Source organism: Oryctolagus cuniculus, chromosome 10 (genome assembly GCF_051225735.1).
Source record: "Oryctolagus cuniculus isolate XC-2025 breed Fujian yellow rabbit chromosome 10, ASM5122573v1, whole genome shotgun sequence".
Taxonomy (NCBI): Eukaryota; Metazoa; Chordata; class Mammalia; order Lagomorpha; family Leporidae; genus Oryctolagus; species Oryctolagus cuniculus.
In genome coordinates this window covers 74,350,098-74,374,950 of record NC_142876.1, presented here as the reverse complement: position 1 = coordinate 74,374,950, position 24,853 = coordinate 74,350,098, and the positions used below count along the sequence as shown (strand labels likewise).

The window sequence follows — 24,853 nt, the reverse complement described above, 5'->3', positions numbered from 1 at the left end:
GAGGGGGCGCGCTGGATGGCGCGGGGCGTGGCCTGTGTCCCGGGGTGGGCCCCGGGGTTGGCGGTGGGGCTGCGGCAGCCGGGGACAGCTGGCCGGCCCGCCCGTGCCCGTGCCCGTGCCCGTGCCCGTGCCCAGGCCCAGGCCCGAGGCGCGGGCGGGCTGGGGCTGCCAGGTGGAGGGGTCGGGCTTCTGCCCCCTGCTGGAGCTGCGTTGGGGGTCGCAGGGGTCCCGGCGTGCGGGCTGGCGGATGGGGGCGTGGCTAGGCAGCCAGCCAAAGGCGAGCAAAAGGGGAGGGTGCCGCGGGGCAAAAGCCTACAGCACCCGGTATTCCCAGGCGGTCTCCCATCCAAGTACTAACCAGGCCCGACCCTGCTTAGCTTCCGAGATCAGACGAGATCGGGCGCGTTCAGGGTGGTATGGCCGTAGACGCCAGAGGCTGCCTCCAGGCCCCTCTTGAGTGCGCGCCCGCACAGCCGCCGCCGCCGCCGCCTCCGCCGCCGCCGCCTCCTCCTCCTCCTCCTCCTGCCCGCTCCCCGCTCTCACTCCCATTCCCATTCCCATTCCCATTCCCATTCCCACTCCCGCTCCCGCTCCCGCTGCCGCTTCTCCTCCGCCTCCTCCCTCTTTTCTCTTCTCTTCTCTTCTCCTCCTCCCCCCCCTCCTCCTCAGCCGCCCTCCGCCTAGCCCTGCACCAGTGCCCGAACTCCAGCCCTCCGCCTGCCCAGCCCAGGACCTGCAGCACCGGGCGCCCAGTCGGCACGCTGCCGCCAAGCCAAGGGGAGCCAACCTCCTCCGGCTGCCGCTGGCCACAGGGAACTCCTACTCTCTCTTTCTAGGCCGGATCCCCTGCCTGCCGCCATCGCCCAGCCACACGCCAGCCGTGCCCGGCAGCCTCCACGCCTGCCCAGGGCTGCGCCCCGCGGCTCGCGGGTCCCGGCACCAGGGGGTTCGGCGCCCCACACCACCGCGGCCCGGGCCTTCCCTCCTACCCGGCCGCCAGCAGCCCCCCCACCGCTGACGCACAGGTCGCCCGCCCTCCCCCGGCACGGCCGCCGCGCCTCCACACACTCCCACGCCGCGAGGACAGCTGAGGGCCTGGGGACCCTTGTCCCCGCTCGGTCACGGGGGCCCAAGTGGGGCAGCAGGTCGGGAAGGAGGGCGGCAGCGCACGGAATCACCCCCGCCGCACGCTCGCGTGGGCACTCACACACACACACACACACACACACACACGCCTACACAAGGGGCACACAGTCGCACACCCCGACACCCTTCGTGGCACAGAGGGATTTCCGTCCTCAGCGCCCGTTCCCTCACGGGAGGGTGGGGCGCTTCAGCGCGACCCGCACCCTCCAGCCCGGCAGCCAGTTCGAGACTGTCGCTCCCCCTCTTCATGGAGGAACGACACAGGACCCTGCGTTGTTCTTTCGTCTGCTCGGCCCTCCCCGGGTTTGCTGCTGGTTCTTCCCGGGTTGGCTACCGTCCCTTCCACCTCCGTGGAAGGGCGGTTCCCCCTGCCACATTCCCCACTTCCGCGGGGGAGCGGCACACCGCCGGCCGGCCGGCCGGCTCTCTCGGGGGCTGCACAGGTGTTCCCCTTAGATGTTCCTGGTGCATGTTGTCTCTCTCCTCCTTTATAGTCCTCTTCCGCCAATCCCAACTCGGCTGCCCACACGCCAAGTACGCTGCTCTCCTCCAATCAGGAGCAGGATCAGCTCCTGGAGGTCATCACTCAAGTTGGCAAGAGGCAGCTGCATAGAAGCTGTTTTCTCCTCTCCCAGCGCCATATTGTGGGAGAGCAGATGCATAGAATAAGTCTTAATTCCAGTAACTCAGTCCAATCCGAGTTGCTCCCCACAGAGACCACAGGCTGTGTGCTGCCTGCCTGCCACGGACCCTCTGTCCCGGGGAGGTCCTGTGGGCACGCAGCCTGTGGCCGCGGGTCTCTGCCTGGCCTGCCAAAAGGGTGCCCCGTTTGGATGCTGTGTGAGTCAGGGCTGATGGGGGAGAGGGGGACAGAGAGAGGAGAGAGAGACAGAGAGAGAGAGAGAAAGAGAGAGAGACGTGTAGGTGTTGGTGTAAGTCAGAGACAGAGGGAGAGGGTGCCTGTATTGCCTGCGAGGCTTGGTGTGGGGTCCCTCCTTTGCGCTCTGGAGGGCTTCCGCGGCTGTGGCGCGTGGCCGCCGCACGGCCAGGTGGCGCAGAGGGCCCGCGGGTTGGGCTGCGCGAGGCACCGGGCCCTGAGTGGTGGGCAACCGCGCCCTGGCGTCGTCTTCGGGCGGTGGTCGTGGTCGTGGTCGTGGTCACAGTCATTGGGCTCCCTGGGAGACAGGAGCCCGGGAGGGGCGGTGGGAGTGCAGGTGCCGGGAGCTGCTGGTGCGGCGGGCTGCGGGGTTGGGGCGGCCGGCAGGGGAGCGCCCTGGCGGGCGGTGAGTCGCTGGTTTGGGGTTGGAGGGGGCGCGCTGGATGGCGCGGGGCGTGGCCTGTGTCCCGGGGTGGGCCCCGGGGTTGGCGGTGGGGCTGCGGCAGCCGGGGACAGCTGGCCGGCCCGCCCGTGCCCGTGCCCGTGCCCGTGCCCGTGCCCAGGCCCAGGCCCAGGCCCAGGCCCGAGGCGCGGGCGGGCTGGGGCTGCCAGGTGGAGGGGTCGGGCTTCTGCCCCCTGCTGGAGCTGCGTTGGGGGTCGCAGGGGTCCCGGCGTGCGGGCTGGCGGATGGGGGCGTGGCTAGGCAGCCAGCCAAAGGCGAGCAAAAGGGGAGGGTGCCGCGGGGCAAAAGCCTACAGCACCCGGTATTCCCAGGCGGTCTCCCATCCAAGTACTAACCAGGCCCGACCCTGCTTAGCTTCCGAGATCAGACGAGATCGGGCGCGTTCAGGGTGGTATGGCCGTAGACGCCAGAGGCTGCCTCCAGGCCCCTCTTGAGTGCGCGCCCGCACAGCCGCCGCCGCCGCCTCCTCCTCTTCCTGCCCGCTCCCCGCTCTCACTCCCATTCCCATTCCCATTCCCACTCCCGCTCCCGCTCCCGCTGCCGCTTCTCCTCCGCCTCCTCCCTCTTTTCTCTTCTCTTCTCTTCTCCTCCTCCCCCCCCCTCCTCCTCAGCCGCCCTCCGCCTAGCCCTGCACCAGTGCCCGAACTCCAGCCCTCCACCTGCCCAGCCCAGGACCTGCAGCACCGGGCGCCCAGTCGGCACGCTGCCGCCAAGCCAAGGGGAGCCAACCTCCTCCGGCTGCCGCTGGCCACAGGGAACTCCTACTCTCTCTTTCTAGGCCGGATCCCCTGCCTGCCGCCATCGACCAGCCACACGCCAGCCGTGCCCGGCAGCCTCCACGCCTGCCCAGGGCTGCGCCCCGCGGCTCGCGGGTCCCGGCACCAGGGGGTTCGGCGCCCCACACCACCGCGGCCCGGGCCTTCCCTCCTACCCGGCCGCCAGCAGCCCCCCCACCGCTGACGCACAGGTCGCCCGCCCTCCCCCGGCACGGCCGCCGCGCCTCCACACACTCCCACGCCGCGAGGACAGCTGAGGGCCTGGGGACCCTTGTCCCCGCTCGGTCACGGGGGCCCAAGTGGGGCAGCAGGTCGGGAAGGAGGGCGGCAGCGTACGGAATCACCCCCGCCGCACGCTCGCGTGGGCACTCACACACACACACACACACACACACGCCTACACAAGAGGCACACAGTCGCACACCCCGACACCCTTCGTGGCACAGAGGGATTTCCGTCCTCAGCGCCCGTTCCCTCACGGGAGGGTGGGGCGCTTCAGCGCGACCCGCACCCTCCAGCCCGGCAGCCAGTTCGAGACCACAGGCTGTGTGCTGCCTGCCTGCCACGGACCCTCTGTCCCGGGGAGGTCCTGTGGGCACGCAGCCTGTGGCCGCGGGTCTCTGCCTGGCCTGCCAAAAGGGTGCCCCGTTTGGATGCTGTGTGAGTCAGGGCTGATGGGGGAGAGGGGGACAGAGAGAGGAGAGAGAGACAGAGAGAGAGAGAGAAAGAGAGAGAGACGTGTAGGTGTTGGTGTAAGTCAGAGACAGAGGGAGAGGGTGCCTGTATTGCCTGCGAGGCTTGGTGTGGGGTCCCTCCTTTGCGCTCTGGAGGGCTTCCGCGGCTGTGGCGCGTGGCCGCCGCACGGCCAGGTGGCGCAGAGGGCCCGCGGGTTGGGCTGCGCGAGGCACCGGGCCCTGAGTGGTGGGCAACCGCGCCCTGGCGTCGTCTTCGGGCGGTGGTCGTGGTCGTGGTCGTGGTCACAGTCATTGGGCTCCCTGGGAGACAGGAGCCCGGGAGGGGCGGTGGGAGTGCAGGTGCCGGGAGCTGCTGGTGCGGCGGGCTGCGGGGTTGGGGCGGCCGGCAGGGGAGCGCCCTGGCGGGCGGTGAGTCGCTGGTTTGGGGTTGGAGGGGGCGCGCTGGATGGCGCGGGGCGTGGCCTGTGTCCCGGGGTGGGCCCCGGGGTTGGCGGTGGGGCTGCGGCAGCCGGGGACAGCTGGCCGGCCCGCCCGTGCCCGTGCCCGTGCCCAGGCCCAGGCCCAGGCCCAGGCCCGAGGCGCGGGCGGGCTGGGGCTGCCAGGTGGAGGGGTCGGGCTTCTGCCCCCTGCTGGAGCTGCGTTGGGGGTCGCAGGGGTCCCGGCGTGCGGGCTGGCGGATGGGGGCGTGGCTAGGCAGCCAGCCAAAGGCGAGCAAAAGGGGAGGGTGCCGCGGGGCAAAAGCCTACAGCACCCGGTATTCCCAGGCGGTCTCCCATCCAAGTACTAACCAGGCCCGACCCTGCTTAGCTTCCGAGATCAGACGAGATCGGGCGCGTTCAGGGTGGTATGGCCGTAGACGCCAGAGGCTGCGTCCAGGCCCCTCTTGAGTGCGCGCCCGCACAGCCGCCGCCGCCGCCGCCGCCGCCTCCTCCTCCTCCTCCTGCCCGCTCCCCGCTCTCACTCCCATTCCCATTCCCATTCCCGCTCCCGCTCCCGCTCCCGCTGCCGCTTCTCCTCCGCCTCCTCCCTCTTTTCTCTTCTCTTCTCTTCTCCTCCTCCCCCCCCTCCTCCTCAGCCGCCCTCCGCCTAGCCCTGCACCAGTGCCCGAACTCCAGCCCTCCGCCTGCCCAGCCCAGGACCTGCAGCACCGGGCGCCCAGTCGGCACGCTGCCGCCAAGCCAAGGGGAGCCAACCTCCTCCGGCTGCCGCTGGCCACAGGGAACTCCTACTCTCTCTTTCTAGGCCGGATCCCCTGCCTGCCGCCATCGCCCAGCCACACGCCAGCCGTGCCCGGCAGCCTCCACGCCTGCCCAGGGCTGCGCCCCGCGGCTCGCGGGTCCCGGCACCAGGGGGTTCGGCGCCCCACACCACCGCGGCCCGGGCCTTCCCTCCTACCCGGCCGCCAGCAGCCCCCCCACCGCTGACGCACAGGTCGCCCGCCCTCCCCCGGCACGGCCGCCGCACCTCCACACACTCCCACGCCGCGAGGACAGCTGAGGGCCTGGGGACCCTTGTCCCCGCTCGGTCACGGGGGCCCAAGTGGGGCAGCAGGTCGGGAAGGAGGGCGGCAGCGCACGGAATCACCCCCGCCGCACGCTCGCGTGGGCACTCACACACACACACACACACACACACACACACACGCCTACACAAGGGGCACACAGTCGCACACCCCGACACCCTTCGTGGCACAGAGGGATTTCCGTCCTCAGCGCCCGTTCCCTCACGGGAGGGTGGGGCGCTTCAGCGCGACCCGCACCCTCCAGCCCGGCAGCCAGTTCGAGACTGTCGCTCCCCCTCTTCATGGAGGAACGACACAGGACCCTGCGCTGTTCTTTCGTCTGCTCGGCCCTCCCCGGGTTTGCTGCTGGTTCTTCCCGGGTTGGCTACCGTCCCTTCCACCTCCGTGGAAGGGCGGTTCCCCCTGCCACATTCCCCACTTCCGCGGGGGAGCGGCACACCGCCGGCCGGCCGGCCGGCTCTCTCGGGGGCTGCACAGGTGTTCCCCTTAGATGTTCCTGGTGCATGTTGTCTCTCTCCTCCTTTATAGTCCTCTTCCGCCAATCCCAACTCGGCTGCCCACACGCCAAGTACGCTGCTCTCCTCCAATCAGGAGCAGGATCAGCTCCTGGAGGTCATCACTCAAGTTGGCAAGAGGCAGCTGCATAGAAGCTGTTTTCTCCTCTCCCAGCGCCATATTGTGGGAGAGCAGATGCATAGAATAAGTCTTAATTCCAGTAACTCAGTCCAATCCGAGTTGCTCCCCACAGAGACCACAGGCTGTGTGCTGCCTGCCTGCCACGGACCCTCTGTCCCGGGGAGGTCCTGTGGGCACGCAGCCTGTGGCCGCGGGTCTCTGCCTGGCCTGCCAAAAGGGTGCCCCGTTTGGATGCTGTGTGAGTCAGGGCTGATGGGGGAGAGGGGGACAGAGAGAGGAGAGAGAGACAGAGAGAGAGAGAGAAAGAGAGAGAGACGTGTAGGTGTTGGTGTAAGTCAGAGACAGAGGGAGAGGGTGCCTGTATTGCCTGCGAGGCTTGGTGTGGGGTCCCTCCTTTGCGCTCTGGAGGGCTTCCGCGGCTGTGGCGCGTGGCCGCCGCACGGCCAGGTGGCGCAGAGGGCCCGCGGGTTGGGCTGCGCGAGGCACCGGGCCCTGAGTGGTGGGCAACCGCGCCCTGGCGTCGTCTTCGGGCGGTGGTCGTGGTCGTGGTCATGGTCACAGTCATTGGGCTCCCTGGGAGACAGGAGCCCGGGAGGGGCGGTGGGAGTGCAGGTGCCGGGAGCTGCTGGTGCGGCGGGCTGCGGGGTTGGGGCGGCCGGCAGGGGAGCGCCCTGGCGGGCGGTGAGTCGCTGGTTTGGGGTTGGAGGGGGCGCGCTGGATGGCGCGGGGCGTGGCCTGTGTCCCGGGGTGGGCCCCGGGGTTGGCGGTGGGGCTGCGGCAGCCGGGGACAGCTGGCCGGCCCGCCCGTGCCCGTGCCCGTGCCCAGGCCCAGGCCCAGGCCCAGGCCCAGGCCCGAGGCGCGGGCGGGCTGGGGCTGCCAGGTGGAGGGGTCGGGCTTCTGCCCCCTGCTGGAGCTGCGTTGGGGGTCGCAGGGGTCCCGGCGTGCGGGCTGGCGGATGGGGGCGTGGCTAGGCAGCCAGCCAAAGGCGAGCAAAAGGGGAGGGTGCCGCGGGGCAAAAGCCTACAGCACCCGGTATTCCCAGGCGGTCTCCCATCCAAGTACTAACCAGGCCCGACCCTGCTTAGCTTCCGAGATCAGACGAGATCGGGCGCGTTCAGGGTGGTATGGCCGTAGACGCCAGAGGCCGCCTCCAGGCCCCTCTTGAGTGCGCGCCCGCACAGCCGCCGCCGCCGCCGCCGCCGCCGCCGCCTCCTCTTCCTGCCCGCTCCCCGCTCTCACTCCCATTCCCATTCCCATTCCCATTCCCGCTCCCGCTCCCGCTGCCGCTTCTCCTCCGCCTCCTCCCTCTTTTCTCTTCTCTTCTCTTCTCCTCCCCCCCCCCCCTCCTCAGCCGCCCTCCGCCTAGCCCTGCACCAGTGCCCGAACTCCAGCCCTCCGCCTGCCCAGCCCAGGACCTGCAGCACCGGGCGCCCAGTCGGCACGCTGCCGCCAAGCCAAGGGGAGCCAACCTCCTCCGGCTGCCGCTGGCCACAGGGAACTCCTACTCTCTCTTTCTAGGCCGGATCCCCTGCCTGCCGCCATCGCCCAGCCACACGCCAGCCGTGCCCGGCAGCCTCCACGCCTGCCCAGGGCTGCGCCCCGCGGCTCGCGGGTCCCGGCACCAGGGGGTTCGGCGCCCCACACCACCGCGGCCCGGGCCTTCCCTCCTACCCGGCCGCCAGCAGCCCCCCCACCGCTGACGCACAGGTCGCCCGCCCTCCCCCGGCACGGCCGCCGCGCCTCCACACACTCCCACGCCGCGAGGACAGCTGAGGGCCTGGGGACCCTTGTCCCCGCTCGGTCACGGGGGCCCAAGTGGGGCAGCAGGTCGGGAAGGAGGGCGGCAGCGCATGGAATCACCCCCGCCGCACGCTCGCGTGGGCACTCACACACACACACACACACACACACACACACGCCTACACAAGGGGCACACAGTCGCACACCCCGACACCCTTCGTGGCACAGAGGGATTTCCGTCCTCAGCGCCCGTTCCCTCACGGGAGGGTGGGGCGCTTCAGCGCGACCCGCACCCTCCAGCCCGGCAGCCAGTTCGAGACTGTCGCTCCCCCTCTTCATGGAGGAACGACACAGGACCCTGCGCTGTTCTTTCGTCTGCTCGGCCCTCCCCGGGTTTGCTGCTGGTTCTTCCCGGGTTGGCTACCGTCCCTTCCACCTCCGTGGAAGGGCGGTTCCCCCTGCCACATTCCCCACTTCCGCGGGGGAGCGGCACACCGCCGGCCGGCCGGCCGGCTCTCTCGGGGGCTGCACAGGTGTTCCCCTTAGATGTTCCTGGTGCATGTTGTCTCTCTCCTCCTTTATAGTCCTCTTCCGCCAATCCCAACTCGGCTGCCCACACGCCAAGTACGCTGCTCTCCTCCAATCAGGAGCAGGATCAGCTCCTGGAGGTCATCACTCAAGTTGGCAAGAGGCAGCTGCATAGAAGCTGTTTTCTCCTCTCCCAGCGCCATATTGTGGGAGAGCAGATGCATAGAATAAGTCTTAATTCCAGTAACTCAGTCCAATCCGAGTTGCTCCCCACAGAGACCACAGGCTGTGTGCTGCCTGCCTGCCACGGACCCTCTGTCCCGGGGAGGTCCTGTGGGCACGCAGCCTGTGGCCGCGGGTCTCTGCCTGGCCTGCCAAAAGGGTGCCCCGTTTGGATGCTGTGTGAGTCAGGGCTGATGGGGGAGAGGGGGACAGAGAGAGGAGAGAGAGACAGAGAGAGAGAGAGAAAGAGAGAGAGACGTGTAGGTGTTGGTGTAAGTCAGAGACAGAGGGAGAGGGTGCCTGTATTGCCTGTGAGGCTTGGTGTGGGGTCCCTCCTTTGCGCTCTGGAGGGCTTCCGCGGCTGTGGCGCGTGGCCGCCGCACGGCCAGGTGGCGCAGAGGGCCCGCGGGTTGGGCTGCGCGAGGCACCGGGCCCTGAGAGGTGGGCAACCGCGCCCTGGCGTCGTCTTCGGGCGGTGGTCGTGGTCGTGGTCGTGGTCACAGTCATTGGGCTCCCTGGGAGACAGGAGCCCGGGAGGGGCGGTGGGAGTGCAGGTGCCGGGAGCTGCTGGTGCGGCGGGCTGCGGGGTTGGGGCGGCCGGCAGGGGAGCGCCCTGGCGGGCGGTGAGTCGCTGGTTTGGGGTTGGAGGGGGCGCGCTGGATGGCGCGGGGCGTGGCCTGTGTCCCGGGGTGGGCCCCGGGGTTGGCGGTGGGGCTGCGGCAGCCGGGGACAGCTGGCCGGCCCGCCCGTGCCCGTGCCCGTGCCCGTGCCCGTTCCCAGGCATAGGCCCAGGCCCAGGCCCGAGGCGCGGGCGGGCTGGGGCTGCCAGGTGGAGGGGTCGGGCTTCTGCCCCCTGCTGGAGCTGCGTTGGGGGTCGCAGGGGTCCCGGCGTGCGGGCTGGCGGATGGGGGCGTGGCTAGGCAGCCAGCCAAAGGCGAGCAAAAGGGGAGGGTGCCGCGGGGCAAAAGCCTACAGCACCCGGTATTCCCAGGCGGTCTCCCATCCAAGTACTAACCAGGCCCGACCCTGCTTAGCTTCCGAGATCAGACGAGATCGGGTGCGTTCAGGGTGGTATGGCCGTAGACGCCAGAGGCTGCCTCCAGGCCCCTCTTGAGTGCGCGCCCGCACAGCCGCCGCCGCCGCCGCCGCCGCCTCCTCCTCCTCCTCCTCCTGCCCGCTCCCCGCTCTCACTCCCATTCCCATTCCCATTCCCATTCCCGCTCCCGCTCCCGCTCCGGCTGCCGCTTCTCCTCCGCCTCCTCCCTCTTTTCTCTTCTCTTCTCTTCTCCTCCCTCCCCCCCCCTCCTCCTCAGCCGCCCTCCGCCTAGCCCTGCACCAGTGCCCGAACTCCAGCCCTCCGCCTGCCCAGCCCAGGACCTGCAGCACCGGGCGCCCAGTCGGCACGCTGCCGCCAAGCCAAGGGGAGCCAACCTCCTCCGGCTGCCGCTGGCCACAGGGAACTCCTACTCTCTCTTTCTAGGCCGGATCCCCTGCCTGCCGCCATCGCCCAGCCACACGCCAGCCGTGCCCGGCAGCCTCCACGCCTGCCCAGGGCTGCGCCCCGCGGCTCGCGGGTCCCGGCACCAGGGGGTTCGGCGCCCCACACCACCGCGGCCCGGGCCTTCCCTCCTACCCGGCCGCCAGCAGCCCCCCCACCGCTGACGCACAGGTCGCCCGCCCTCCCCCGGCACGGCCGCCGCGCCTCCACACACTCCCACGCCGCGAGGACAGCTGAGGGCCTGGGGACCCTTGTCCCCGCTCGGTCACGGGGGCCCAAGTGGGGCAGCAGGTCGGGAAGGAGGGCGGCAGCGCACGGAATCACCCCCGCCGCACGCTCGCGTGGGCACTCACACACACACACACACACACACACACACGCCTACACAAGGGGCACACAGTCGCACACCCCGACACCCTTCGTGGCACAGAGGGATTTCCGTCCTCAGCGCCCGTTCCCTCACGGGAGGGTGGGGCGCTTCAGCGCGACCCGCACCCTCCAGCCCGGCAGCCAGTTCGAGACCACAGGCTGTGTGCTGCCTGCCTGCCACGGACCCTCTGTCCCGGGGAGGTCCTGTGGGCACGCAGCCTGTGGCCGCGGGTCTCTGCCTGGCCTGCCAAAAGGGTGCCCCGTTTGGATGCTGTGTGAGTCAGGGCTGATGGGGGAGAGGGGGACAGAGAGAGGAGAGAGAGACAGAGAGAGAGAGAGAAAGAGAGAGAGACGTGTAGGTGTTGGTGTAAGTCAGAGACAGAGGGAGAGGGTGCCTGTATTGCCTGCGAGGCTTGGTGTGGGGTCCCTCCTTTGCGCTCTGGAGGGCTTCCGCGGCTGTGGCGCGTGGCCGCCGCACGGCCAGGTGGCGCAGAGGGCCCGCGGGTTGGGCTGCGCGAGGCACCGGGCCCTGAGTGGTGGGCAACCGCGCCCTGGCGTCGTCTTCGGGCGGTGGTCGTGGTCGTGGTCGTGGTCACAGTCATTGGGCTCCCTGGGAGACAGGAGCCCGGGAGGGGCGGTGGGAGTGCAGGTGCCGGGAGCTGCTGGTGCGGCGGGCTGCGGGGTTGGGGCGGCCGGCAGGGGAGCGCCCTGGCGGGCGGTGAGTCGCTGGTTTGGGGTTGGAGGGGGCGCGCTGGATGGCGCGGGGCGTGGCCTGTGTCCCGGGGTGGGCCCCGGGGTTGGCGGTGGGGCTGCGGCAGCCGGGGACAGCTGGCCGGCCCGCCCGTGCCCGTGCCCGTGCCCGTGCCCAGGCCCAGGCCCAGGCCCAGGCCCAGGCCCGAGGCGCGGGCGGGCTGGGGCTGCCAGGTGGAGGGGTCGGGCTTCTGCCCCCTGCTGGAGCTGCGTTGGGGGTCGCAGGGGTCCCGGCGTGCGGGCTGGCGGATGGGGGCGTGGCTAGGCAGCCAGCCAAAGGCGAGCAAAAGGGGAGGGTGCCGCGGGGCAAAAGCCTACAGCACCCGGTATTCCCAGGCGGTCTCCCATCCAAGTACTAACCAGGCCCGACCCTGCTTAGCTTCCGAGATCAGACGAGATCGGGCGCGTTCAGGGTGGTATGGCCGTAGACGCCAGAGGCCGCCTCCAGGCCCCTCTTGAGTGCGCGCCCGCACAGCCGCCGCCGCCGCCGCCGCCGCCGCCGCCGCCTCCTCCTCCTCCTCTTCCTGCCCGCTCCCCGCTCTCACTCCCATTCCCATTCCCATTCCCACTCCCGCTCCCGCTCCCGCTGCCGCTTCTCCTCCGCCTCCTCCCTCTTTTCTCTTCTCTTCTCTTCTCCTCCTCCCCCCCCCCTCCTCAGCCGCCCTCCGCCTAGCCCTGCACCAGTGCCCGAACTCCAGCCCTCCGCCTGCCCAGCCCAGGACCTGCAGCACCGGGCGCCCAGTCGGCACGCTGCCGCCAAGCCAAGGGGAGCCAACCTCCTCCGGCTGCCGCTGGCCACAGGGAACTCCTACTCTCTCTTTCTAGGCCGGATCCCCTGCCTGCCGCCATCGCCCAGCCACACGCCAGCCGTGCCCGGCAGCCTCCACGCCTGCCCAGGGCTGCGCCCCGCGGCTCGCGGGTCCCGGCACCAGGGGGTTCGGCGCCCCACACCACTGCGGCCCGGGCCTTCCCTCCTACCCGGCCGCCAGCAGCCCCCCCACCGCTGACGCACAGGTCGCCCGCCCTCCCCCGGCACGGCCGCCGCGCCTCCACACACTCCCACGCCGCGAGGACAGCTGAGGGCCTGGGGACCCTTGTCCCCGCTCGGTCACGGGGGCCCAAGTGGGGCAGCAGGTCGGGAAGGAGGGCGGCAGCGTACGGAATCACCCCCGCCGCACGCTCGCGTGGGCACTCACACACACACACACACACACACACACGCCTACACAAGGGGCACACAGTCGCACACCCCGACACCCTTCGTGGCACAGAGGGATTTCCGTCCTCAGCGCCCGTTCCCTCACGGGAGGGTGGGGCGCTTCAGCGCGACCCGCACCCTCCAGCCCGGCAGCCAGTTCGAGACCACAGGCTGTGTGCTGCCTGCCTGCCACGGACCCTCTGTCCCGGGGAGGTCCTGTGGGCACGCAGCCTGTGGCCGCGGGTCTCTGCCTGGCCTGCCAAAAGGGTGCCCCGTTTGGATGCTGTGTGAGTCAGGGCTGATGGGGGAGAGGGGGACAGAGAGAGGAGAGAGAGACAGAGAGAGAGAGAGAAAGAGAGAGAGACGTGTAGGTGTTGGTGTAAGTCAGAGACAGAGGGAGAGGGTGCCTGTATTGCCTGCGAGGCTTGGTGTGGGGTCCCTCCTTTGCGCTCTGGAGGGCTTCCGCGGCTGTGGCGCGTGGCCGCCGCACGGCCAGGTGGCGCAGAGGGCCCGCGGGTTGGGCTGCGCGAGGCACCGGGCCCTGAGTGGTGGGCAACCGCGCCCTGGCGTCGTCTTCGGGCGGTGGTCGTGGTCGTGGTCACAGTCATTGGGCTACCTGGGAGACAGGAGCCCGGGAGGGGCGGTGGGAGTGCAGGTGCCGGGAGCTGCTGGTGCGGCGGGCTGCGGGGTTGGGGCGGCCGGCAGGGGAGCGCCCTGGCGGGCGGTGAGTCGCTGGTTTGGGGTTGGAGGGGGCGCGCTGGATGGCGCGGGGCGTGGCCTGTGTCCCGGGGTGGGCCCCGGGGTTGGCGGTGGGGCTGCGGCAGCCGGGGACAGCTGGCCGGCCCGCCCGTGCCCGTGCCCGTGCCCGTGCCCAGGCCCAGGCCCAGGCCCAGGCCCGAGGCGCGGGCGGGCTGGGGCTGCCAGGTGGAGGGGTCGGGCTTCTGCCCCCTGCTGGAGCTGCGTTGGGGGTCGCAGGGGTCCCGGCGTGCGGGCTGGCGGATGGGGGCGTGGCTAGGCAGCCAGCCAAAGGCGAGCAAAAGGGGAGGGTGCCGCGGGGCAAAAGCCTACAGCACCCGGTATTCCCAGGCGGTCTCCCATCCAAGTACTAACCAGGCCCGACCCTGCTTAGCTTCCGAGATCAGACGAGATCGGGCGCGTTCAGGGTGGTATGGCCGTAGACGCCAGAGGCTGCCTCCAGGCCCCTCTTGAGTGCGCGCCCGCACAGCCGCCGCCGCCGCCGCCGCCGCCGCCGCCGCCTCCTCCTCTTCCTGCCCGCTCCCCGCTCTCACTCCCATTCCCATTCCCATTCCCACTCCCGCTCCCGCTCCCGCTGCCGCTTCTCCTCCGCCTCCTCCCTCTTTTCTCTTCTCTTCTCTTCTCCTCCTCCCCCCCCCTCCTCCTCAGCCGCCCTCCGCCTAGCCCTGCACCAGTGCCCGAACTCCAGCCCTCCGCCTGCCCAGCCCAGGACCTGCAGCACCGGGCGCCCAGTCGGCACGCTGCCGCCAAGCCAAGGGGAGCCAACCTCCTCCGGCTGCCGCTGGCCACAGGGAACTCCTACTCTCTCTTTCTAGGCCGGATCCCCTGCCTGCCGCCATCGCCCAGCCACACGCCAGCCGTGCCCGGCAGCCTCCACGCCTGCCCAGGGCTGCGCCCCGCGGCTCGCGGGTCCCGGCACCAGGGGGTTCGGCGCCCCACACCACCGCGGCCCGGGCCTTCCCTCCTACCCGGCCGCCAGCAGCCCCCCCACCGCTGACGCACAGGTCGCCCGCCCTCCCCCGGCACGGCCGCCGCGCCTCCACACACTCCCACGCCGCGAGGACAGCTGAGGGCCTGGGGACCCTTGTCCCCGCTCGGTCACGGGGGCCCAAGTGGGGCAGCAGGTCGGGAAGGAGGGCGGCAGCGTACGGAATCACCCCCGCCGCACGCTCGCGTGGGCACTCACACACACACACACACACACACACGCCTACACAAGGGGCACACAGTCGCACACCCCGACACCCTTCGTGGCACAGAGGGATTTCCGTCCTCAGCGCCCGTTCCCTCACGGGAGGGTGGGGCGCTTCAGCGCGACCCGCACCCTCCAGCCCGGCAGCCAGTTCGAGACCACAGGCTGTGTGCTGCCTGCCTGCCACGGACCCTCTGTCCCGGGGAGGTCCTGTGGGCACGCAGCCTGTGGCCGCGGGTCTCTGCCTGGCCTGCCAAAAGGGTGCCCCGTTTGGATGCTGTGTGAGTCAGGGCTGATGGGGGAGAGGGGGACAGAGAGAGGAGAGAGAGACAGAGAGAGAGAGAGAAAGAGAGAGAGACGTGTAGGTGTTGGTGTAAGTCAGAGACAGAGGGAGAGGGTGCCTGTATTGCCTGCGAGGCTTGGTGTGGGGTCCCTCCTTTGCGCTCTGGAGGGCTTCCGCGGCTGTGGCGCGTGGCCGCCGCACGGCCAGGTGGCGCAGAGGGCCCGCGGGTTGGGCTGCGCGAGGCACCGGGCCCTGAGTGGTGGGCAACCGCGCCCTGGCGTCGTCTTCGGGCGGTGGTCGTGGTCGTGGTCGTGGTCACAGTCATTGGGCTCCCTGGGAGACAGGAGCCCGGGAGGGGCGGTGGGAGTGCAGGTGCCGGGAGCTGCTGGTGCGGCGGGCTGCGGGGTTGGGGCGGCCGGCAGGGGAGCGCCCTGGCGGGCGGTGAGTCGCTGGTTTGGGGTTGGAGGGGGCGCGCTGGATGGCGCGGGGCGTGGCCTGTGTCCCGGGGTGGGCCCCGGGGTTGGCGGTGGGGCTGCGGCAGCCGGGGACAGCTGGCCGGCCCGCCCGTGCCCGTGCCCGTGCCCGTGCCCAGGCCCAGGCCCGAGGCGCGGGCGGGCTGGGGCTGCCAGGTGGAGGGGTCGGGCTTCTGCCCCCTGCTGGAGCTGCGTTGGGGGTCGCAGGGGTCCCGGCGTGCGGGCTGGCGGATGGGGGCGTGGCTAGGCAGCCAGCCAAAGGCGAGCAAAAGGGGAGGGTGCCGCGGGGCAAAAGCCTACAGCACCCGGTATTCCCAGGCGGTCTCCCATCCAAGTACTAACCAGGCCCGACCCTGCTTAGCTTCCGAGATCAGACGAGATCGGGCGCGTTCAGGGTGGTATGGCCGTAGACGCCAGAGGCTGCCTCCAGGCCCCTCTTGAGTGCGCGCCCGCACAGCCGCCGCCCCCGCCGCCGCCGCCGCCGCCGCCGCCGCCGCCTCCTCTTCCTGCCCGCTCCCCGCTCTCACTCCCATTCCCATTCCCATTCCCACTCCCGCTCCCGCTCCCGCTGCCGCTTCTCCTCCGCCTCCTCCCTCTTTTCTCTTCTCTTCTCTTCTCCTCCTCCCCCCCCCTCCTCCTCAGCCGCCCTCCGCCTAGCCCTGCACCAGTGCCCGAACTCCAGCCCTCCGCCTGCCCAGCCCAGGACCTGCAGCACCGGGCGCCCAGTCGGCACGCTGCCGCCAAGCCAAGGGGAGCCAACCTCCTCCGGCTGCCGCTGGCCACAGGGAACTCCTACTCTCTCTTTCTAGGCCGGATCCCCTGCCTGCCGCCATCGCCCAGCCACACGCCAGCCGTGCCCGGCAGCCTCCACGCCTGCCCAGGGCTGCGCCCCGCGGCTCGCGGGTCCCGGCACCAGGGGGTTCGGCGCCCCACACCACCGCGGCCCGGGCCTTCCCTCCTACCCGGCCGCCAGCAGCCCCCCCACCGCTGACGCACAGGTCGCCCGCCCTCCCCCGGCACGGCCGCCGCGCCTCCACACACTCCCACGCCGCGAGGACAGCTGAGGGCCTGGGGACCCTTGTCCCCGCTCGGTCACGGGGGCCCAAGTGGGGCAGCAGGTCGGGAAGGAGGGCGGCAGCGCACGGAATCACCCCCGCCGCACGCTCGCGTGGGCACTCACACACACACACACACACACACACACACACACGCCTACACAAGGGGCACACAGTCGCACACCCCGACACCCTTCGTGGCACAGAGGGATTTCCGTCCTCAGCGCCCGTTCCCTCACGGGAGGGTGGGGCGCTTCAGCGCGACCCGCACCCTCCAGCCCGGCAGCCAGTTCGAGACCACAGGCTGTGTGCTGCCTGCCTGCCACGGACCCTCTGTCCCGGGGAGGTCCTGTGGGCACGCAGCCTGTGGCCGCGGGTCTCTGCCTGGCCTGCCAAAAGGGTGCCCCGTTTGGATGCTGTGTGAGTCAGGGCTGATGGGGGAGAGGGGGACAGAGAGAGGAGAGAGAGACAGAGAGAGAGAGAGAAAGAGAGAGAGACGTGTAGGTGTTGGTGTAAGTCAGAGACAGAGGGAGAGGGTGCCTGTATTGCCTGCGAGGCTTGGTGTGGGGTCCCTCCTTTGCGCTCTGGAGGGCTTCCGCGGCTGTGGCGCGTGGCCGCCGCACGGCCAGGTGGCGCAGAGGGCCCGCGGGTTGGGCTGCGCGAGGCACCGGGCCCTGAGTGGTGGGCAACCGCGCCCTGGCGTCGTCTTCGGGCGGTGGTCGTGGTCGTGGTCGTGGTCACAGTCATTGGGCTCCCTGGGAGACAGGAGCCCGGGAGGGGCGGTGGGAGTGCAGGTGCCGGGAGCTGCTGGTGCGGCGGGCTGCGGGGTTGGGGCGGCCGGCAGGGGAGCGCCCTGGCGGGCGGTGAGTCGCTGGTTTGGGGTTGGAGGGGGCGCGCTGGATGGCGCGGGGCGTGGCCTGTGTCCCGGGGTGGGCCCCGGGGTTGGCGGTGGGGCTGCGGCAGCCGGGGACAGCTGGCCGGCCCGCCCGTGCCCGTGCCCGTGCCCGTGCCCGTTCCCAGGCATAGGCCCAGGCCCAGGCCCGAGGCGCGGGCGGGCTGGGGCTGCCAGGTGGAGGGGTCGGGCTTCTGCCCCCTGCTGGAGCTGCGTTGGGGGTCGCAGGGGTCCCGGCGTGCGGGCTGGCGGATGGGGGCGTGGCTAGGCAGCCAGCCAAAGGCGAGCAAAAGGGGAGGGTGCCGCGGGGCAAAAGCCTACAGCACCCGGTATTCCCAGGCGGTCTCCCATCCAAGTACTAACCAGGCCCGACCCTGCTTAGCTTCCGAGATCAGACGAGATCGGGCGCGTTCAGGGTGGTATGGCCGTAGACGCCAGAGGCTGCCTCCAGGCCCCTCTTGAGTGCGCGCCCGCACAGCCGCCGCCGCCGCCGCCGCCGCCGCCGCCGCCGCCGCCGCCTCCTCTTCCTGCCCGCTCCCCGCTCTCACTCCCATTCCCATTCCCATTCCCACTCCCGCTCCCGCTCCCGCTCCCGCTCCCGCTGCCGCTTCTCCTCCGCCTCCTCCCTCTTTTCTCTTCTCTTCTCCTCCTCCCCCCCCCTCCTCCTCAGCCGCCCTCCGCCTAGCCCTGCACCAGTGCCCGAACTCCAGCCCTCCGCCTGCCCAGCCCAGGACCTGCAGCACCGGGCGCCCAGTCGGCACGCTGCCGCCAAGCCAAGGGGAGCCAACCTCCTCCGGCTGCCGCTGGCCACAGGGAACTCCTACTCTCTCTTTCTAGGCCGGATCCCCTGCCTGCCGCCATCGCCCAGCCACACGCCAGCCGTGCCCGGCAGCCTCCACGCCTGCCCAGGGCTGCGCCCCGCGGCTCGCGGGTCCCGGCACCAGGGGGTTCGGCGCCCCACACCACCGCGGCCCGGGCCTTCCCTCCTACCCGGCCGCCAGCAGCCCCCCCACCGCTGACGCACAGGTCGCCCGCCCTCCCCCGGCACGGCCGCCGCGCCTCCACACACTCCCACGCCGCGAGGACAGCTGAGGGCCTGGGGACCCTTGTCCCCGCTCGGTCACGGGGGCCCAAGTGGGGCAGCAGGTCGGGAAGGAGGGCGGCAGCGCACGGAATCACCCCCGCCGCACGCTCGCGTGGGCACTCACACACACACACACACACACACACACGCCTACACAAGGGGCACACAGTCGCACACCCCGACACCCTTCGTGGCACAGAGGGATTTCCGTCCTCAGCGCCCGTTCCCTCACGGGAGGGTGGGGCGCTTCAGCGCGACCCGCACCCTCCAGCCCGGCAGCCAGTTCGAGACTGTCGCTCCCCCTCTTCATGGAGGAACGACACAGGACCCTGCGCTGTTCTTTCGTCTGCTCGGCCCTCCCCGGGTTTGCTGCTGGTTCTTCCCGGGTTGGCTACCGTCCCTTCCACCTCCGTGGAAGGGCGGTTCCCCCTGCCACATTCCCCACTTCCGCGGGGGAGCGGCACACCGCCGGCCGGCCGGCCGGCTCTCTCGGGGGCTGCACAGGTGTTCCCCTTAGATGTTCCTGGTGCATGTTGTCTCTCTCCTCCTTTATAGTCCTCTTCCGCCAATCCCAACTCGGCTGCCCACACGCCAAGTACGCTGCTCTCCTCCAATCAGGAGCAGGATCAGCTCCTGGAGGTCATCACTCAAGTTGGCAAGAGGCAGCTGCATAGAAGCTGTTTTCTCCTCTCCCAGCGCCATATTGTGGGAGAGCAGATGCATAGAATAAGTCTTAATTCCAGTAACTCAGTCCAATCCGAGTTGCTCCCCACAGAGACCACAGGCTGTGTGCTGCCTGCCTGCCACGGACCCTCTGTCCCGGGGAGGTCCTGTGGGCACGCAGCCTGTGGCCGCGGGTCTCTGCCTGGCCTGCCAAAAGGGTGCCCCGTTTGGATGCTGTGTGAGTCAGGGCTGATGGGGGAGAGGGGGACAGAGAGAGGAGAGAGAGACAGAGAGAGAGAGAGAAAGAGAGAGAGACGTGTAGGTGTTGGTGTAAGTCAGAGACAGAGGGAGAGGGTGCCTGTATTGCCTGCGAGGCTTGGTGTGGGGTCCCTCCTTTGCGCTCTGGAGGGCTTCCGCGGCTGTGGCGCGTGGCCGCCGCACGGCCAGGTGGCGCAGAGGGCCCGCGGGTTGGGCTGCGCGAGGCACCGGGCCCTGAGTGGTGGGCAACCGCGCCCTGGCGTCGTCTTCGGGCGGTGGTCGTGGTCACAGTCATTGGGCTCCCTGGGAGACAGGAGCCCGGGAGGGGCGGTGGGAGTGCAGGTGCCGGGAGCTGCTGGTGCGGCGGGCTGTGGGGTTGGGGCGGCCGGCAGGGGAGCGCCCTGGCGGGCGGTGAGTCGCTGGTTTGGGGTTGGAGGGGGCGCGCTGGATGGCGCGGGGCGTGGCCTGTGTCCCGGGGTGGGCCCCGGGGTTGGCGGTGGGGCTGCGGCAGCCGGGGACAGCTGGCCGGCCCGCCCGTGCCCGTGCCCGTGCCCGTGCCCGTTCCCAGGCATAGGCCCAGGCCCAGGCCCGAGGCGCGGGCGGGCTGGGGCTGCCAGGTGGAGGGGTCGGGCTTCTGCCCCCTGCTGGAGCTGCGTTGGGGGTCGCAGGGGTCCCGGCGTGCGGGCTGGCGGATGGGGGCGTGGCTAGGCAGCCAGCCAAAGGCGAGCAAAAGGGGAGGGTGCCGCGGGGCAAAAGCCTACAGCACCCGGTATTCCCAGGCGGTCTCCCATCCAAGTACTAACCAGGCCCGACCCTGCTTAGCTTCCGAGATCAGACGAGATCGGGCGCGTTCAGGGTGGTATGGCCGTAGACGCCAGAGGCTGCCTCCAGGCCCCTCTTGAGTGCGCGCCCGCACAGCCGCCGCCGCCGCCGCCGCCGCCGCCGCCTCCTCTTCCTGCCCGCTCCCCGCTCTCACTCCCATTCCCATTCCCATTCCCACTCCCGCTCCCGCTCCCGCTCCCGCTGCCGCTTCTCCTCCGCCTCCTCCCTCTTTTCTCTTCTCTTCTCTTCTCCTCCTCCCCCCCCCTCCTCCTCAGCCGCCCTCCGCCTAGCCCTGCACCAGTGCCCGAACTCCAGCCCTCCGCCTGCCCAGCCCAGGACCTGCAGCACCGGGCGCCCAGTCGGCACGCTGCCGCCAAGCCAAGGGGAGCCAACCTCCTCCGGCTGCCGCTGGCCACAGGGAACTCCTACTCTCTCTTTCTAGGCCGGATCCCCTGCCTGCCGCCATCGCCCAGCCACACGCCAGCCGTGCCCGGCAGCCTCCACGCCTGCCCAGGGCTGCGCCCCGCGGCTCGCGGGTCCCGGCACCAGGGGGTTCGGCGCCCCACACCACCGCGGCCCGGGCCTTCCCTCCTACCCGGCCGCCAGCAGCCCCCCCACCGCTGACGCACAGGTCGCCCGCCCTCCCCCGGCACGGCCGCCGCGCCTCCACACACTCCCACGCCGCGAGGACAGCTGAGGGCCTGGGGACCCTTGTCCCCGCTCGGTCACGGGGGCCCAAGTGGGGCAGCAGGTCGGGAAGGAGGGCGGCAGCGCACGGAATCACCCCCGCCGCACGCTCGCGTGGGCACTCACACACACACACACACACACACGCCTACACAAGGGGCACACAGTCGCACACCCCGACACCCTTCGTGGCACAGAGGGATTTCCGTCCTCAGCGCCCGTTCCCTCACGGGAGGGTGGGGCGCTTCAGCGCGACCCGCACCCTCCAGCCCGGCAGCCAGTTCGAGACCACAGGCTGTGTGCTGCCTGCCTGCCACGGACCCTCTGTCCCGGGGAGGTCCTGTGGGCACGCAGCCTGTGGCCGCGGGTCTCTGCCTGGCCTGCCAAAAGGGTGCCCCGTTTGGATGCTGTGTGAGTCAGGGCTGATGGGGGAGAGGGGGACAGAGAGAGGAGAGAGAGACAGAGAGAGAGAGAGAAAGAGAGAGAGACGTGTAGGTGTTGGTGTAAGTCAGAGACAGAGGGAGAGGGTGCCTGTATTGCCTGCGAGGCTTGGTGTGGGGTCCCTCCTTTGCGCTCTGGAGGGCTTCCGCGGCTGTGGCGCGTGGCCGCCGCACGGCCAGGTGGCGCAGAGGGCCCGCGGGTTGGGCTGCGCGAGGCACCGGGCCCTGAGTGGTGGGCAACCGCGCCCTGGCGTCGTCTTCGGGCGGTGGTCGTGGTCGTGGTCGTGGTCACAGTCATTGGGCTCCCTGGGAGACAGGAGCCCGGGAGGGGCGGTGGGAGTGCAGGTGCCGGGAGCTGCTGGTGCGGCGGGCTGCGGGGTTGGGGCGGCCGGCAGCGGAGCGCCCTGGCGGGCGGTGAGTCGCTGGTTTGGGGTTGGAGGGGGCGCGCTGGATGGCGCGGGGCGTGGCCTGTGTCCCGGGGTGGGCCCCGGGGTTGGCGGTGGGGCTGCGGCAGCCGGGGACAGCTGGCCGGCCCGCCCGTGCCCGTGCCCGTGCCCGTGCCCAGGCCCAGGCCCAGGCCCAGGCCCAGGCCCGAGGCGCGGGCGGGCTGGGGCTGCCAGGTGGAGGGGTCGGGCTTCTGCCCCCTGCTGGAGCTGCGTTGGGGGTCGCAGGGGTCCCGGCGTGCGGGCTGGCGGATGGGGGCGTGGCTAGGCAGCCAGCCAAAGGCGAGCAAAAGGGGAGGGTGCCGCGGGGCAAAAGCCTACAGCACCCGGTATTCCCAGGCGGTCTCCCATCCAAGTACTAACCAGGCCCGACCCTGCTTAGCTTCCGAGATCAGACGAGATCGGGCGCGTTCAGGGTGGTATGGCCGTAGACGCCAGAGGCCGCCTCCAGGCCCCTCTTGAGTGCGCGCCCGCACAGCCGCCGCCGCCGCCGCCGCCGCCGCCGCCTCCTCCTCTTCCTGCCCGCTCCCCGCTCTCACTCCCATTCCCATTCCCATTCCCACTCCCGCTCCCGCTCCCGCTGCCGCTTCTCCTCCGCCTCCTCCCTCTTTTCTCTTCTCTTCTCTTCTCCTCCTCCCCCCCCCTCCTCCTCAGCCGCCCTCCGCCTAGCCCTGCACCAGTGCCCGAACTCCAGCCCTCCGCCTGCCCAGCCCAGGACCTGCAGCACCGGGCGCCCAGTCGGCACGCTGCCGCCAAGCCAAGGGGAGCCAACCTCCTCCGGCTGCCGCTGGCCACAGGGAACTCCTACTCTCTCTTTCTAGGCCGGATCCCCTGCCTGCCGCCATCGCCCAGCCACACGCCAGCCGTGCCCGGCAGCCTCCACGCCTGCCCAGGGCTGCGCCCCGCGGCTCGCGGGTCCCGGCACCAGGGGGTTCGGCGCCCCACACCACCGCGGCCCGGGCCTTCCCTCCTACCCGGCCGCCAGCAGCCCCCCCACCGCTGACGCACAGGTCGCCCGCCCTCCCCCGGCACGGCCGCCGCGCCTCCACACACTCCCACGCCGCGAGGACAGCTGAGGGCCTGGGGACCCTTGTCCCCGCTCGGTCACGGGGGCCCAAGTGGGGCAGCAGGTCGGGAAGGAGGGCGGCAGCGCACGGAATCACCCCCGCCGCACGCTCGCGTGGGCACTCACACACACACACACACACACACGCCTACACAAGGGGCACACAGTCGCACACCCCGACACCCTTCGTGGCACAGAGGGATTTCCGTCCTCAGCGCCCGTTCCCTCACGGGAGGGTGGGGCGCTTCAGCGCGACCCGCACCCTCCAGCCCGGCAGCCAGTTCGAGACCACAGGCTGTGTGCTGCCTGCCTGCCACGGACCCTCTGTCCCGGGGAGGTCCTGTGGGCACGCAGCCTGTGGCCGCGGGTCTCTGCCTGGCCTGCCAAAAGGGTGCCCCGTTTGGATGCTGTGTGAGTCAGGGCTGATGGGGGAGAGGGGGACAGAGAGAGGAGAGAGAGACAGAGAGAGAGAGAGAAAGAGAGAGAGACGTGTAGGTGTTGGTGTAAGTCAGAGACAGAGGGAGAGGGTGCCTGTATTGCCTGCGAGGCTTGGTGTGGGGTCCCTCCTTTGCGCTCTGGAGGGCTTCCGCGGCTGTGGCGCGTGGCCGCCGCACGGCCAGGTGGCGCAGAGGGCCCGCGGGTTGGGCTGCGCGAGGCACCGGGCCCTGAGTGGTGGGCAACCGCGCCCTGGCGTCGTCTTCGGGCGGTGGTCGTGGTCGTGGTCGTGGTCACAGTCATTGGGCTCCCTGGGAGACAGGAGCCCGGGAGGGGCGGTGGGAGTGCAGGTGCCGGGAGCTGCTGGTGCGGCGGGCTGCGGGGTTGGGGCGGCCGGCAGGGGAGCGCCCTGGCGGGCGGTGAGTCGCTGGTTTGGGGTTGGAGGGGGCGCGCTGGATGGCGCGGGGCGTGGCCTGTGTCCCGGGGTGGGCCCCGGGGTTGGCGGTGGGGCTGCGGCAGCCGGGGACAGCTGGCCGGCCCGCCCGTGCCCGTGCCCGTGCCCGTGCCCAGGCCCAGGCCCGAGGCGCGGGCGGGCTGGGGCTGCCAGGTGGAGGGGTCGGGCTTCTGCCCCCTGCTGGAGCTGCGTTGGGGGTCGCAGGGGTCCCGGCGTGCGGGCTGGCGGATGGGGGCGTGGCTAGGCAGCCAGCCAAAGGCGAGCAAAAGGGGAGGGTGCCGCGGGGCAAAAGCCTACAGCACCCGGTATTCCCAGGCGGTCTCCCATCCAAGTACTAACCAGGCCCGACCCTGCTTAGCTTCCGAGATCAGACGAGATCGGGCGCGTTCAGGGTGGTATGGCCGTAGACGCCAGAGGCTGCCTCCAGGCCCCTCTTGAGTGCGCGCCCGCACAGCCGCCGCCGCCGCCGCCGCCGCCGCCGCCGCCGCCGCCGCCGCCTCCTCTTCCTGCCCGCTCCCCGCTCTCACTCCCATTCCCATTCCCATTCCCACTCCCGCTCCCGCTCCCGCTGCCGCTTCTCCTCCGCCTCCTCCCTCTTTTCTCTTCTCTTCTCTTCTCCTCCTCCCCCCCCCTCCTCCTCAGCCGCCCTCCGCCTAGCCCTGCACCAGTGCCCGAACTCCAGCCCTCCGCCTGCCCAGCCCAGGACCTGCAGCACCGGGCGCCCAGTCGGCACGCTGCCGCCAAGCCAAGGGGAGCCAACCTCCTCCGGCTGCCGCTGGCCACAGGGAACTCCTACTCTCTCTTTCTAGGCCGGATCCCCTGCCTGCCGAAATCGCCCAGCCACACGCCAGCCGTGCCCGGCAGCCTCCACGCCTGCCCAGGGCTGCGCCCCGCGGCTCGCGGGTCCCGGCACCAGGGGGTTCGGCGCCCCACACCACCGCGGCCCGGGCCTTCCCTCCTACCCGGCCGCCAGCAGCCCCCCCACCGCTGACGCACAGGTCGCCCGCCCTCCCCCGGCACGGCCACCGCGCCTCCACACACTCCCACGCCGCGAGGACAGCTGAGGGCCTGGGGACCCTTGTCCCCGCTCGGTCACGGGGGCCCAAGTGGGGCAGCAGGTCGGGAAGGAGGGCGGCAGCGTACGGAATCACCCCCGCCGCACGCTCGCGTGGGCACTCACACACACACACACACACACACGCCTACACAAGGGGCACACAGTCGCACACCCCGACACCCTTCGTGGCACAGAGGGATTTCCGTCCTCAGCGCCCGTTCCCTCACGGGAGGGTGGGGCGCTTCAGCGCGACCCGCACCCTCCAGCCCGGCAGCCAGTTCGAGACCACAGGCTGTGTGCTGCCTGCCTGCCACGGACCCTCTGTCCCGGGGAGGTCCTGTGGGCACGCAGCCTGTGGCCGCGGGTCTCTGC

The 24,853-nt window shown here is 71.0% G+C and overlaps 12 non-coding genes across 12 annotated transcripts; all 12 read right to left on the bottom strand.

Annotated features, from left to right (window-relative positions):
• Positions 1–309: 309 nt before the first annotated feature.
• Positions 310–428, bottom strand: LOC149124155 (5S ribosomal RNA). The gene has a single exon (XR_016215371.1). It is a non-coding gene; the product is annotated as a 5S ribosomal RNA (ribosomal RNA).
• Positions 429–2,772: 2,344 nt separating this feature from the next.
• Positions 2,773–2,891, bottom strand: LOC149124154 (5S ribosomal RNA). Its single transcript, XR_016215370.1, has one exon. It is a non-coding gene; the product is annotated as a 5S ribosomal RNA (ribosomal RNA).
• Positions 2,892–4,696: 1,805 nt separating this feature from the next.
• LOC149124153 (5S ribosomal RNA) lies at positions 4,697–4,815 on the bottom strand. Its single transcript, XR_016215369.1, has one exon. It is a non-coding gene; the product is annotated as a 5S ribosomal RNA (ribosomal RNA).
• A 2,318-nt stretch (positions 4,816–7,133) lies between these two features.
• Positions 7,134–7,252, bottom strand: LOC149124152 (5S ribosomal RNA). Its single transcript, XR_016215368.1, has one exon. It is a non-coding gene; the product is annotated as a 5S ribosomal RNA (ribosomal RNA).
• A 2,320-nt stretch (positions 7,253–9,572) lies between these two features.
• LOC149124151 (5S ribosomal RNA) lies at positions 9,573–9,691 on the bottom strand. The gene has a single exon (XR_016215474.1). It is a non-coding gene; the product is annotated as a 5S ribosomal RNA (ribosomal RNA).
• A 1,843-nt stretch (positions 9,692–11,534) lies between these two features.
• LOC149124150 (5S ribosomal RNA) lies at positions 11,535–11,653 on the bottom strand. Its single transcript, XR_016215367.1, has one exon. It is a non-coding gene; the product is annotated as a 5S ribosomal RNA (ribosomal RNA).
• A 1,829-nt stretch (positions 11,654–13,482) lies between these two features.
• Positions 13,483–13,601, bottom strand: LOC149124149 (5S ribosomal RNA). Its single transcript, XR_016215366.1, has one exon. It is a non-coding gene; the product is annotated as a 5S ribosomal RNA (ribosomal RNA).
• Positions 13,602–15,418: 1,817 nt separating this feature from the next.
• LOC149124148 (5S ribosomal RNA) lies at positions 15,419–15,537 on the bottom strand. The gene has a single exon (XR_016215365.1). It is a non-coding gene; the product is annotated as a 5S ribosomal RNA (ribosomal RNA).
• A 1,849-nt stretch (positions 15,538–17,386) lies between these two features.
• On the bottom strand, positions 17,387–17,505 carry LOC149124147 (5S ribosomal RNA). Its single transcript, XR_016215364.1, has one exon. It is a non-coding gene; the product is annotated as a 5S ribosomal RNA (ribosomal RNA).
• Positions 17,506–19,831: 2,326 nt separating this feature from the next.
• Positions 19,832–19,950, bottom strand: LOC149124146 (5S ribosomal RNA). Its single transcript, XR_016215363.1, has one exon. It is a non-coding gene; the product is annotated as a 5S ribosomal RNA (ribosomal RNA).
• Positions 19,951–21,783: 1,833 nt separating this feature from the next.
• Positions 21,784–21,902, bottom strand: LOC149124145 (5S ribosomal RNA). The gene has a single exon (XR_016215362.1). It is a non-coding gene; the product is annotated as a 5S ribosomal RNA (ribosomal RNA).
• Positions 21,903–23,714: 1,812 nt separating this feature from the next.
• Positions 23,715–23,833, bottom strand: LOC149124144 (5S ribosomal RNA). The gene has a single exon (XR_016215361.1). It is a non-coding gene; the product is annotated as a 5S ribosomal RNA (ribosomal RNA).
• Between the last annotated feature and the right edge of the window lie 1,020 nt (positions 23,834–24,853).